At 40.0% G+C, this 10,388-nt stretch overlaps 1 pseudogene; it reads right to left on the reverse strand.

The window, feature by feature from the left end:
- Window positions 1-2,804: 2,804 nt before the first annotated feature.
- LOC124082988 (small ribosomal subunit protein eS6-like) lies at window positions 2,805-3,536 on the reverse strand (annotated as a pseudogene).
- Window positions 3,537-10,388: the final 6,852 nt, after the last annotated feature.

Raw genomic sequence — 10,388 nt, forward strand, 5'->3', positions numbered from 1 at the left:
ACACTTGCTCTGTCAAAGATAGTGATTTTAAAGACTAAGGAGGTACCCAGCTGCTTATTCAAACTGCAGAGAGTACATAAGGGCAAAAACATATTAAGAGCTATGAATACATATTGAAGAACACCCCTATAGAGTCCAGTGTCCATGGCAACTTTGAGGGTCTCTCAACAATTTACAGTTTTTACAGTTAAAAACAAAGCCACAGGCCTCCTTTCAAGAGTTGCAGAATTGCAGGGCCAATTAAAGAGTTAACCTTTCTAGATCTCTAATGTTAATGAAAGACCCTGGTGGAATGTTGAGGCTGGGAACCAAATTCTCCTAAATACTTTTTTTTTTTTTTTTGGAAAAACAAAAGCAAAATAAAAAACATTTTCAGCGACTCTTTTTGGAGCAGTTGCCTCAAGAACTGGTGCCTGTTCTCAGATCTACTCTCTCTCTTTGCTTTGCCTCCAGACCTATAGCAAGAATTAGATCCCAACATAGGCCCGAAGAGAACATGAATATATGAGACCTGCTCCGGGATAAAATAGCCCATCTACTGAATGACCTTGCAAGAATGTGATCAATGGTAGCCACAGAAGGATATGCAGGGGGAGAATCTAAGGGTGTTAGACCAAGGAGGAGGACATGTTAGACTCCATCAGGCTGATTTATAAACACGCGACATCATCTAGGATTCTGGATTGGCTCAGGCACCAGGGGGTTATGTTTGTAGTCTGCCAGATTGACTAAACAAAGCTGGGAGACAATGATGACCTGTGGTTATTTAGGTTGAAGTTTTGTTAACTTTTCTGGCATATAGTAGAACAGTGGTTCTCAAAGGTGGCTTTTTGGGTTATCAGCTCTGCCTGGGAATTTGTTAGAAATGTAAATTCTTGTCAAACCTCACCCCTTGACTAAGCCCAAACTCTAGGGATGAGACCTGGGACCCTGTGCTTTCCAAATAAACCTGATGCACATTAAAGTTTGGGAGCCTGCAGCTCAGAAGCAAATATTTCCATCCTTAAAAATCACCTGGGAATCTTGTTTAGATGCAGTGATTTGGCAGTTCTTGAGTTGAGCCTGAGATTCTAATGTGCTCTCAGGTGACACCAGGATACTACCAGTCTGTGACTACACTTTGAGTAACACGGATGTAGGAGAGGAATGCGTCTGGGAGATCTGGGAAGTGGGAATATGCAAAATGGATCTATTGCAGTCCATTGAGCCACCACCTACCCACCTGCCCTGGAGAACCTGAAGAGCATTTCAACAAGTAAGAGGAGCACCAGATCCTGAAAGGGCTGAGGTGACTCTCTTTGAAGGCCAGAGATGACAGTGGTGATGGCGCAGTGGAATGGGTTTCCCTGATCTTACTGGGACCACCAGCAATAAGGAAAATATAATTTCCTCAGTAAGCCATGGGGATAGAAAAAGAATCAGAGTGTTTGACATGTAGGGATCTGTAGCAATGGCTAACCAATCTCCAGATTCCTTGAAATGAATGGGCAGCTTACTAAATTACTTTATATATTGCTTTATATATACAGGTGAAAAATTCATACTCTGCTGGACAGAGATCAAACTTGCATCTTCACAGTGGGGACACAGGGCCTTTTCTCCAGCTCCTAGATCTAAGCCAGTTCACCAAGCCAGGGCTCTGTGAAGAAAGGATTCTGTAACTTTCCCAAAGCCTGGAGGGACCAGTGACCATTTATCAGGGTGACTGGGTGCTGGGGAAAAGGAAATAACCATCTCTTTAATGGGGAGGGTGTTAGATACTGAGTTTCATAGGACACCCTACAGACTAGAAATGGCATTTGGGTTTACTTCCAGGATAGGGACTAGAGAGCAGAGGATAGAGTCTTGACTTGAATTCATCTAATAAAGGGTTCAGTGAGACTCCAGACTGGTGTGATCTCCTGTTCCAGAAGGTACAAATGCACCATGTGAGGAGACATACTTTGTAAGGGCAGAATCCCCATGTTGGTTCCCTGAGGACTATTCCTGTAGGAAGGACCAAGGAGAACCCCCTCACTTTTTCCTCAACCCAAATGGAAAACCAAAATGACATTTTATTCTTATCACCATTGGTCAGCCCCCAAAACATACCTCTCCAGCTTCCCTCTTACTTCCAGGCCCCTGCATTTCTCCGCATAACTCTTCCTAGAATGTTCTTCTCCATGCCATCCCACTCCAGGCCCATTAGCCTTCTATACCCTTTGCTCCTCTTTGAAATTTTTCTTGCTTGGTTGTCTTCAAAGAAATTTGCCTGTCCTTGGTCCAGCTTGCTTGAGACCCAGACTCTAGACCAATGGGTCAGCTTCCATTATTGGCGTATTGAACCTCTCCTTTGAAAACTAACCAAGTGGGCTGGGGTTGTGGCTCAGTGGTAGAACACTTGCCTAATATGTGTGAGGTACTGAGCTCAATCTTCATTACTACATTAAAAAAATAAAATACAGTTATTGTGTCCATCTACAACTAAAAATATTTTTAAAAACAAACAAACAAACTTAGATCACAAAAGTAAAACATGTTAGTTGTAGACCACTGCAACAATATAGGAGAATATAGGCCAAAACCAAAGCCTCCCTTCCCTTCTTCTCCTCCGAGGTAACCAGCACTTTCTATTTTCCCAGACATGCAAGCTGGTATGTGTCTTTGCTCATTGCAAATAGAATCATTCTGTCCCTATGATTTTGTGACATGCTTTTTTCACTTAACAGTGTATCAAAGAGTTCATGTTACATCATATGGCTCTACCTTATATCTTTATTTGGTTTTGAAGTCTGATCTTATTTATTTGTTACTCTTAAAAATTCTCACTTTTGATTGGACTTGGAAGTAGAAGCTCTCAGGGAGGACAGTCTGTGTCTCTTGGCAATCTGTCCTTGGCATTTTTATTGGGCTTCCTTCATTCTCTTGACCAAAAGTTGAGCATATTCTGCAACCTCTTCCTTATTATTATTTTATTTTTAGTACGCTGTTTCTTCAGAGCAATGTGCCAGCATCTGTGTAGCAGGACACCTGGAGCAACAAGACACTGAACATTCTATGCTTTGGTCCTAGGTTTCTTACTGTCCTTATTTTAGGGTTTTCTGGCAACATATTGGTGAGCATCATCTTCTTTAGAGAGATTGAAATTTGTGGATTCTTCTAGCTCTTTTGATCCCTAGACAACTAGGCACAGTAGTATTTATAGGTCCAGGAATACCTTTCTCTCCATTTGTTACAATAACAAAATTGAGAATGCTCAGATTGGTATCCACAATGCAACCCTGCACAGATTTGTACCTTTTCTCTCTATTTCTCCTTGGTCTATCACAGGAATGCCCCTTACTCAGGATCAGGTGAACTTATCCATGGGTCAAGATGCCCTGCTACATGGGAAAATCTTGTTTGTCATTCCCACCACTGAATTGGACCACATAAGCCAACCATAACATCAGCAGAAATGTCTGTGGCCATATGCTTCTCTTAAAAAGTTCAAAGTTTGCATTTACTTGAATGAGTTTCTGGCAATCAGTGGCCTGGAAGGAGACATTTAGCTTCATCTTGGAGCAGGTAATCATCCACAAGTTGCCATAAAATAGAGCCTTTTATAAATTAAACTTTTTATTGTGAGGTAGTAGATTCACATGTCATTTGTAAGGAATGATACAGTAAGATCACATGTAGTTTTTCATCCGAGTTCCCTCAGTGGTAGCATCTTGCAAAAACTATAGTACCCTATCACGGGGTATGAACATTGGTATAATCTGCTAATCTTTTCCAGACTCCCCCAGTTTTACTTGAGCTCATTTGTGTGTATGCTTAGATCTATGCAATTTTTATCACACATGTAGGTTTGTATATGGACCAGCCAAAACATAGAGCAATTCCATACCATGAGGATCCCTTGTGTGCCTATACCATACCGGGGCTAGGGGTGAAGTTTGGTGGCAGATCACTCAGCTGGCATACCTGAGGCCTTGAGTCTAAGTTCACAGTATCATAAGATCAAACAAAAACAAAACAAAAAATCCTACATACATTATAGCCTCAACTGCTTTCCTCTTCCCTTACCCCTGACAACCATTCACTTGTATACTTTGGGGTATTCAGGAACTGTTATATAAATGGAATCCTACAGTTTGTAGCCTTTTAGAACTGTTTTTTAAAATCTTTTTCACTTAGCATAACTTTTTGGGCTTTCAGCCTAGTTGTGTGCATCACCTTTTTTTATTGCTAAATGGTATTCTATGATATGAAGTTACCACAGTTGGTTTTAAACCACTCAACATTTAAGAATGTCAGAATTGTTTTCAATTATAAGAAAAGTGCTATGAACATTCATGTACAGTTTCTTGTGAACATACGTTTTTTTTTTTTTTTTTTTTTCTGGGATAAATGCCTGAGAGTAAAATTGCTGGGTGGTATGATAATTGCTTATTTAGGGGGAAGTGAGGGTCTTAGTCTGGGTTTTTTTTTTTTTTTTTTTTTTTTTGCCTAATAACAAAATATCCCATACTTGGTAAGATATAAGGAAAGGAGGTTTATTTTGGCTCACAGTTCTGGTCCAAGGTGTCACATATGGTCATGACCTTGCCAGAGACCTGACACAGGACATCAAATGGTGAGAGACAGAGAGCATGCATGCCCGTCTCTCTTCCTTTTAAAGTCACCAATTCCAATCAGGAGGGTCCCACCCTTGTGACCTTGTCTAACCATACAGTCAGATTATGGTTTTTACCCTGACAAATGAGATTCAATTTCAACATGAGTTTTCAGAGGGATCAAACCTGGCAATGGACATGCTCATATTCTGCAGATGTAGGTATAATGTAGTACAATGTTTTAGGAGTGTAAGTTGGCAGTACTTATAAATTTTTTAAATGCATAAAACTTTTGCCTCAGTCTTGCCTCTAGAAACCTATCTTACAAAAATATAATTGTATAGTTATTAAAAAGTATAAGTACCAGGATGTTCATGAAAGCATTATTTGCACTAGAAAAAAATGCAACAACCAAAATGTTCATATGGCACTTTGTTATAGCTTTTTAAAAAATTTATCTTTATTTTCGCTACTCAGTTGGTGGTTGGTTGAAAACTGTGATATTGTTTGGATTTGAAACTCCTCCTGTAGGAATTAGAGTCATACATTTTCCATACAAAATTTTTATCTTTATATTTATTCTGGTCTAGCCATGTTCTTTGCACAAAATACACAGTTGAGTGGTTGGTCTTTTATGAATTTGGGAGCAATTTTATAATGTCATAGATGTTAATTTTGTATCTTTTGGTCTGCTGCTTGGCCTTTAAGTCTAGAACTTTTAGACTTCAGTATAATCAAACCTGTCACTATTTTTTTTTCTTGAAGGCTTCTTGTATTGTTTGGGAGAAGTTTTCCTTCTTTCCATCTTGGGTTTATTCCTATTTTGAGTTATGCCATCCATATTAGTTTGTATGCTGCCTCAAATTCTTTTTGAAAGAAGTGAGGGATACATTGATCCTACCAATAAGTAAAAATGCTATGTGAGACATGCGAAGTGATTTTTATTTATTCCTAACTGTCACGTTTCTTGACAAATATAATTCTTGCTGTGCTGCATCTATTTTCAAGTGATGCCGCAAGGAGTAATTATATCATAACTTTAAAGGATTATGAACACCGAAGGGAAAGGTGCTGTTTAAACACGCTGCTAATAATGTGTTTGCACATTTTCAACCTGCTCAGGTTACATTCACGTGGACCCACAGCATGACTGGTACCGTTCCTCTGAGAAGGACAGAGAATGAGAGGAGGTCAGGGTATTATTCCTGAGGTTTGGTTTTAGTCAAGGACGTCACTGAGCTTGCTCGGGACAGGATGAAGAGCTCACCATCCAGCTATTTGTAATTGACCCCAGCTGTGTTGCCTGGTGGTGGGTGCAAACTGAAGCAAAGTACTTGGTCAGAGAATTAGCAAAAATATCATTTAGGAAAATTCAAAAGTGGATTTAGCACCACCAACCAAAATGAAGTCATTTGGAAGAACCAGAAATGAAACAAAGAGATGAAAATGGAGATTTAGTACACATGTTGTGTATTGACAGTTTCTTGGAAGGAGCAGTCATAATTTTTGATCCTTAAAAGCTACCACATATTAAAGCAATTTAAGTAATTTAGACATGTTTGTCACTTACCACAAAGAAATAAATTATAGTGGGCCCTAGACGGATGACTAGAAAGCCAATTCACCTAAGATGGAAGGCTGTTGAAGGCACTCACATTATGTAATCAGTACGGTATGTTGGGCCCAGTGGTTTGGCTAACCTAGGGAAACTCTTGTTTCAAATGAATGCACATTTAGTGAAATTTGGTATAATTTTCCCTCCAGAACTACCCTGCTCAATTATGGCAAAGTAGATTCCGCTAATCACAGGCTGTATAACTTGGAGGCTGAGAATGGTTTTTTTGGACCGAGATGATTTTTATTACATGTGTGTCTGGTCTTTGGTGGAGCATTAGGGAAGATGTGTCAGAAAAGTTAACGTCATTTCTTTTTTTACTTCCTTTATTTAAGACTATATGTAAGAATTTCTGTGATCAAGGAATTGACCCAACTTCAATGTTAATTTTATCAACCTTCTTTATTTTAACAGAGGAGGAAATAGAGGAATAAAGGTTGTAACTTGCTCCAGGTCAGGTTGTTGTCAAAGACAACTCCTAGACCAGTTTTTTGTTTTCATTGTACAAAATGCATACTCCAAAAATCCAGGCTGACTCATTTCAGGTAACTCATACATTTTTCCAAACTTTTCTAATTTCCAAAATTTTCATAATTTTTTCCTAGATTTAAAGTTACATCAAGTAATTAATTGTCCTTACTCTTTCCGTATCACCAGCTCATGCCCTCAGTTTTTGCGGGTGGCTTTATAATTCGGAGCAATGCAAAATGGACTGGAGTCTCAAGGAACTCTTAGTTAAAGGCAGGTCTGTCACCCAAGACTGGGAAGAGTGACTGAATTGAGCATTTAACATCCCCAGGCCTCAGATGTGTCCTTAGCCCTTTGAGAAGCTTAGAGGTCATGGGCATTGTGTTTACAGATCTAGGGGACAAAGAGCCTGAACAAGAAAGCAATATTTATGTTGTGATCTTTTCACCACTTTTACCCAGCAGGACCCCCTCTAATAGGTTTTACCACACCTGAAGAAGATCCTGGTGTAACTCCAGGGATAATCTTCTCCTCCTCCTTCCTCTTCTTCTGCTACTTCCCTTTCCCCTCCCCCTCCCCCTTCTTTTTGGTGATGGTGGGGAACAAATCCAGTCATCATGCATACTAAGCAATTGCTCTACCACTGAACAATCTTGTCCAGTTCAAATCCATTTGAGAACAGGTTCACAAATTAGCTGAGCTTTATTGTTATGTCAAATTCCCTTTGCGGCCAGGCACAGTGGTACACATCTGTAATCCCAGAGGCTTCGGAGGCTGAGGCAGGAGGATAGAGAGTTCAAAGCCAGCCTCAGCAAAAGTGAGGCACAAAGCAACTCAGTGAGACCCTGTCTCAAAATAAAATACAGAAAAGAGCTGGGTTAAGTGCTCCTGGGTTCAATCCCCAGTACAAAAAAAAAAAAAAAAAGTCCCTTTGCTTGCTCACCCTATAGGCTCTGACTGGTTTTCTTTCATCTCCTCTTTTGCTAATAACATGTTTATATGAACTTAATACTGTTGAAACAGGGCCATAATGAACATGTGGCAATTCTTTGGCTACTCAACATCCATTTCCCTTCCTGATGGTATTTTAGTTCTTTTAGGGAATTATCTCCTTCCAAAATACAGCTTTACTGGGGTGTCAATTTAGATGCCTGCTCTCTCTTAGAAGCTCTTGAGGTGAGAGGCCACCTCTTCCAACTCTTGAGGGTGGTCATGAGCTGACAATTTTTAATAAAATTAAATGTCTATATGAACTATAACCTAATAATCCCACTGTAGGGGGATTAAGAAAAACTAGTCACATATTCACAAAAAAACTTATACAAGAATGTTCAGCTGGGCATAGTGGCACACGCTGTAGTCCCAGTGGCTCAGGAGGCTGAGGCAGGAAGATTGCAAGTTCAAAGCCAGCCTCAGCAATTTAGCAAGGTCCTAAGCAATTTAGTGAAACCCTATCTCAAAATACATTTTTTAAAAAGGCAGGGAGCTGGGATATAGTTCAATGGTTAAGCACCTCTGGGTTTAATCCCCAGGACCAACAACAACAATAAGGAATGTTCAGAGCAAGACTGGTGTGGTAGCACACACCTGTAATCCCAGCTATTTGGGAGGTCAAGGCAGGAGGATTGCAAGTTCACGGCCAACCTGGGAAATTTAGTGAGACTCTGTCTCAAAATAAAAAATTTTAAAAGGGTTGGGAATGTTAGTGGTACAGCACTTGCCTGGTATATACATGACACTGGATTCAATCCCCAGGATACTATCCCTCAAAAGAATGTTCCTGAGGCCTGGGGTTGTGGCTCAGTGGTAGAGCGCTTGCCTAGCACGTGTGAGGCACTGGGTTTGATCCTCAGCACCACATTAAAAAAAATATATGAATAAAATAAAAATTTAAAACAAGAATGTTCATAGCAGCTTTATTCAGAATATTCAGAAATTGGAAACAGCCTAATGCTTATCAACAGAAAAATAATATAGAAATTATAGTATATTCATGCAATAGAATGCTATGCAATGATAAAAAAGGACAAGTCATTGACATATGTAACAACATGTATGAATCTCATAAGAAACATTATAAATCAAGGAAACCAGGACATCACATGACTCCATTCATACTTGAGAATAAACAAAGTTAATCTATGGTAATAGAAGTCAGAAAAGCAGTTGTCTTCAGAGGAATTTAGTCCAGGAAGAAGTATAGAGAGATTTTGAGGGAGCTAGAAATACATCTAATCTAGGTGGTTACCAGAGTTGCGGGAGTGTTTACATATTAAGTGTTTACACATTAAGCTGTGCACTTAAAACTTTCATACTTTATTTCATCTATTTTATAGTTCAATAGAAAATACAGAAGATAAACTAGGGGGTTAGGATGCAGCTCCAGGGGCAGAGGCAGAGCGTGAGATCAACAGACATATACCATGCCCTAGGATTGCCCTCAGCACTGAAAAAAAAAAAAAAGGAAGAAGAGAGAAAGTAATTATATGGAAATCATCCTTTCCATAATTTAAATGTATTTTCTTGATTCTGCACTCAAAGTTTGATTTATATCTCAAGCCCAAGAGAAGAGTTTGAAAGCCTTTTGTATTTTTCCCCTCCATTCAAGGCATTAGGAAGCCAATGTGTTTTCCCTTCCAGGAGAACTTTTTTGTGTTCAAAGGAAGATCATTAGGAGTAAGTAATGATTAACACAAGCAAATGACTGGCTTAATAACTGAGCTTTCAGGCTTCAGCAGAGGAGGTATTTCGGGTCAAAAGAGGGTTAAGAGAAACTTCCAGAGTATAATACACTGTTTGGGAAGTGAGTGGTAAAGTCTCAGTAAGTATTTCTGCTAACCCACTGGAACAGCCAATTGTCTTTGGTATTCTGTCCCTATGATAGAAAAACCAGTGTACTTATTTTTATCTGCTGGGGCCACTTCTTTCCCCGCAAAATGGTGGTGTGGGATGGGGGGCAGTTTCCTGGGGCAAAACAGGAAGTTTTTCTTCCCTGTTGTTAACCAAAGCAGAATGCAGGAAACAGAAAGTCAAGAGCATGATGCTGAAGTGGGGATGGAGGTGGGAAAGCATCTGAGAAAGCGGGTATGGGAGTGCTGGAGATGGAGCTCAGAGGCAGAGCACTTGCTTAACATGTGTCAGGCCCTGGGTTCTTTCTCCAGCAAGCAGCAGAACAAGGGTGGAGGGTGTGTGGAGCACAGGGTAGGAAGGACTCACAGCTGGAAAACCAGACAGAAGACACAACAGGGACAAAGAGATGGTAGGGGAAGCCCACAGAAAGTTAAAAAAACAAAAACAAAAACAAACAAGAGATGGCCCAGTGGAGGAGACCCAGAAGCAGGCAGCACTGCACACTTGACGCCTGCAGTCTGTGAGTCTCCTTGACGTTAGTCTTTGTCTGTTTTGTGTTGCTATAACAGAATACCTAAGACTAAAATCTTACAAACATTAGAAGTTTCTTTGGCTAATGGTCTTGGATACAGGGAAGACCAAGAGCGTGGGGCTGGCATCTTTCAAGGATCTTACTGATATGTAATCCCATGGCAGAAGGCAGAAGGTCAAGAGAGTTAAGAGCAAGAATGCTTTTTTAACAAGCCCACTCTCAAAATAACTAACACACTCCCTCCCTTGATAACAGCATTAACCCATCCATGAGGGCTCTGCCGATCCTCTCTTATTGGGTCCCATTTCCCATCACAATTGCATTGGGGATGAAGTTTCCAGAATAT

Source organism: Marmota monax, unplaced genomic scaffold, assembly GCF_021218885.2.
Source record: "Marmota monax isolate L192 unplaced genomic scaffold, Marmota_monax_Labrador192_F-V1.1 WCK01_AAM20220418_F8-fsc00013, whole genome shotgun sequence".
NCBI classification, from domain to species: Eukaryota; Metazoa; Chordata; class Mammalia; order Rodentia; family Sciuridae; genus Marmota; species Marmota monax.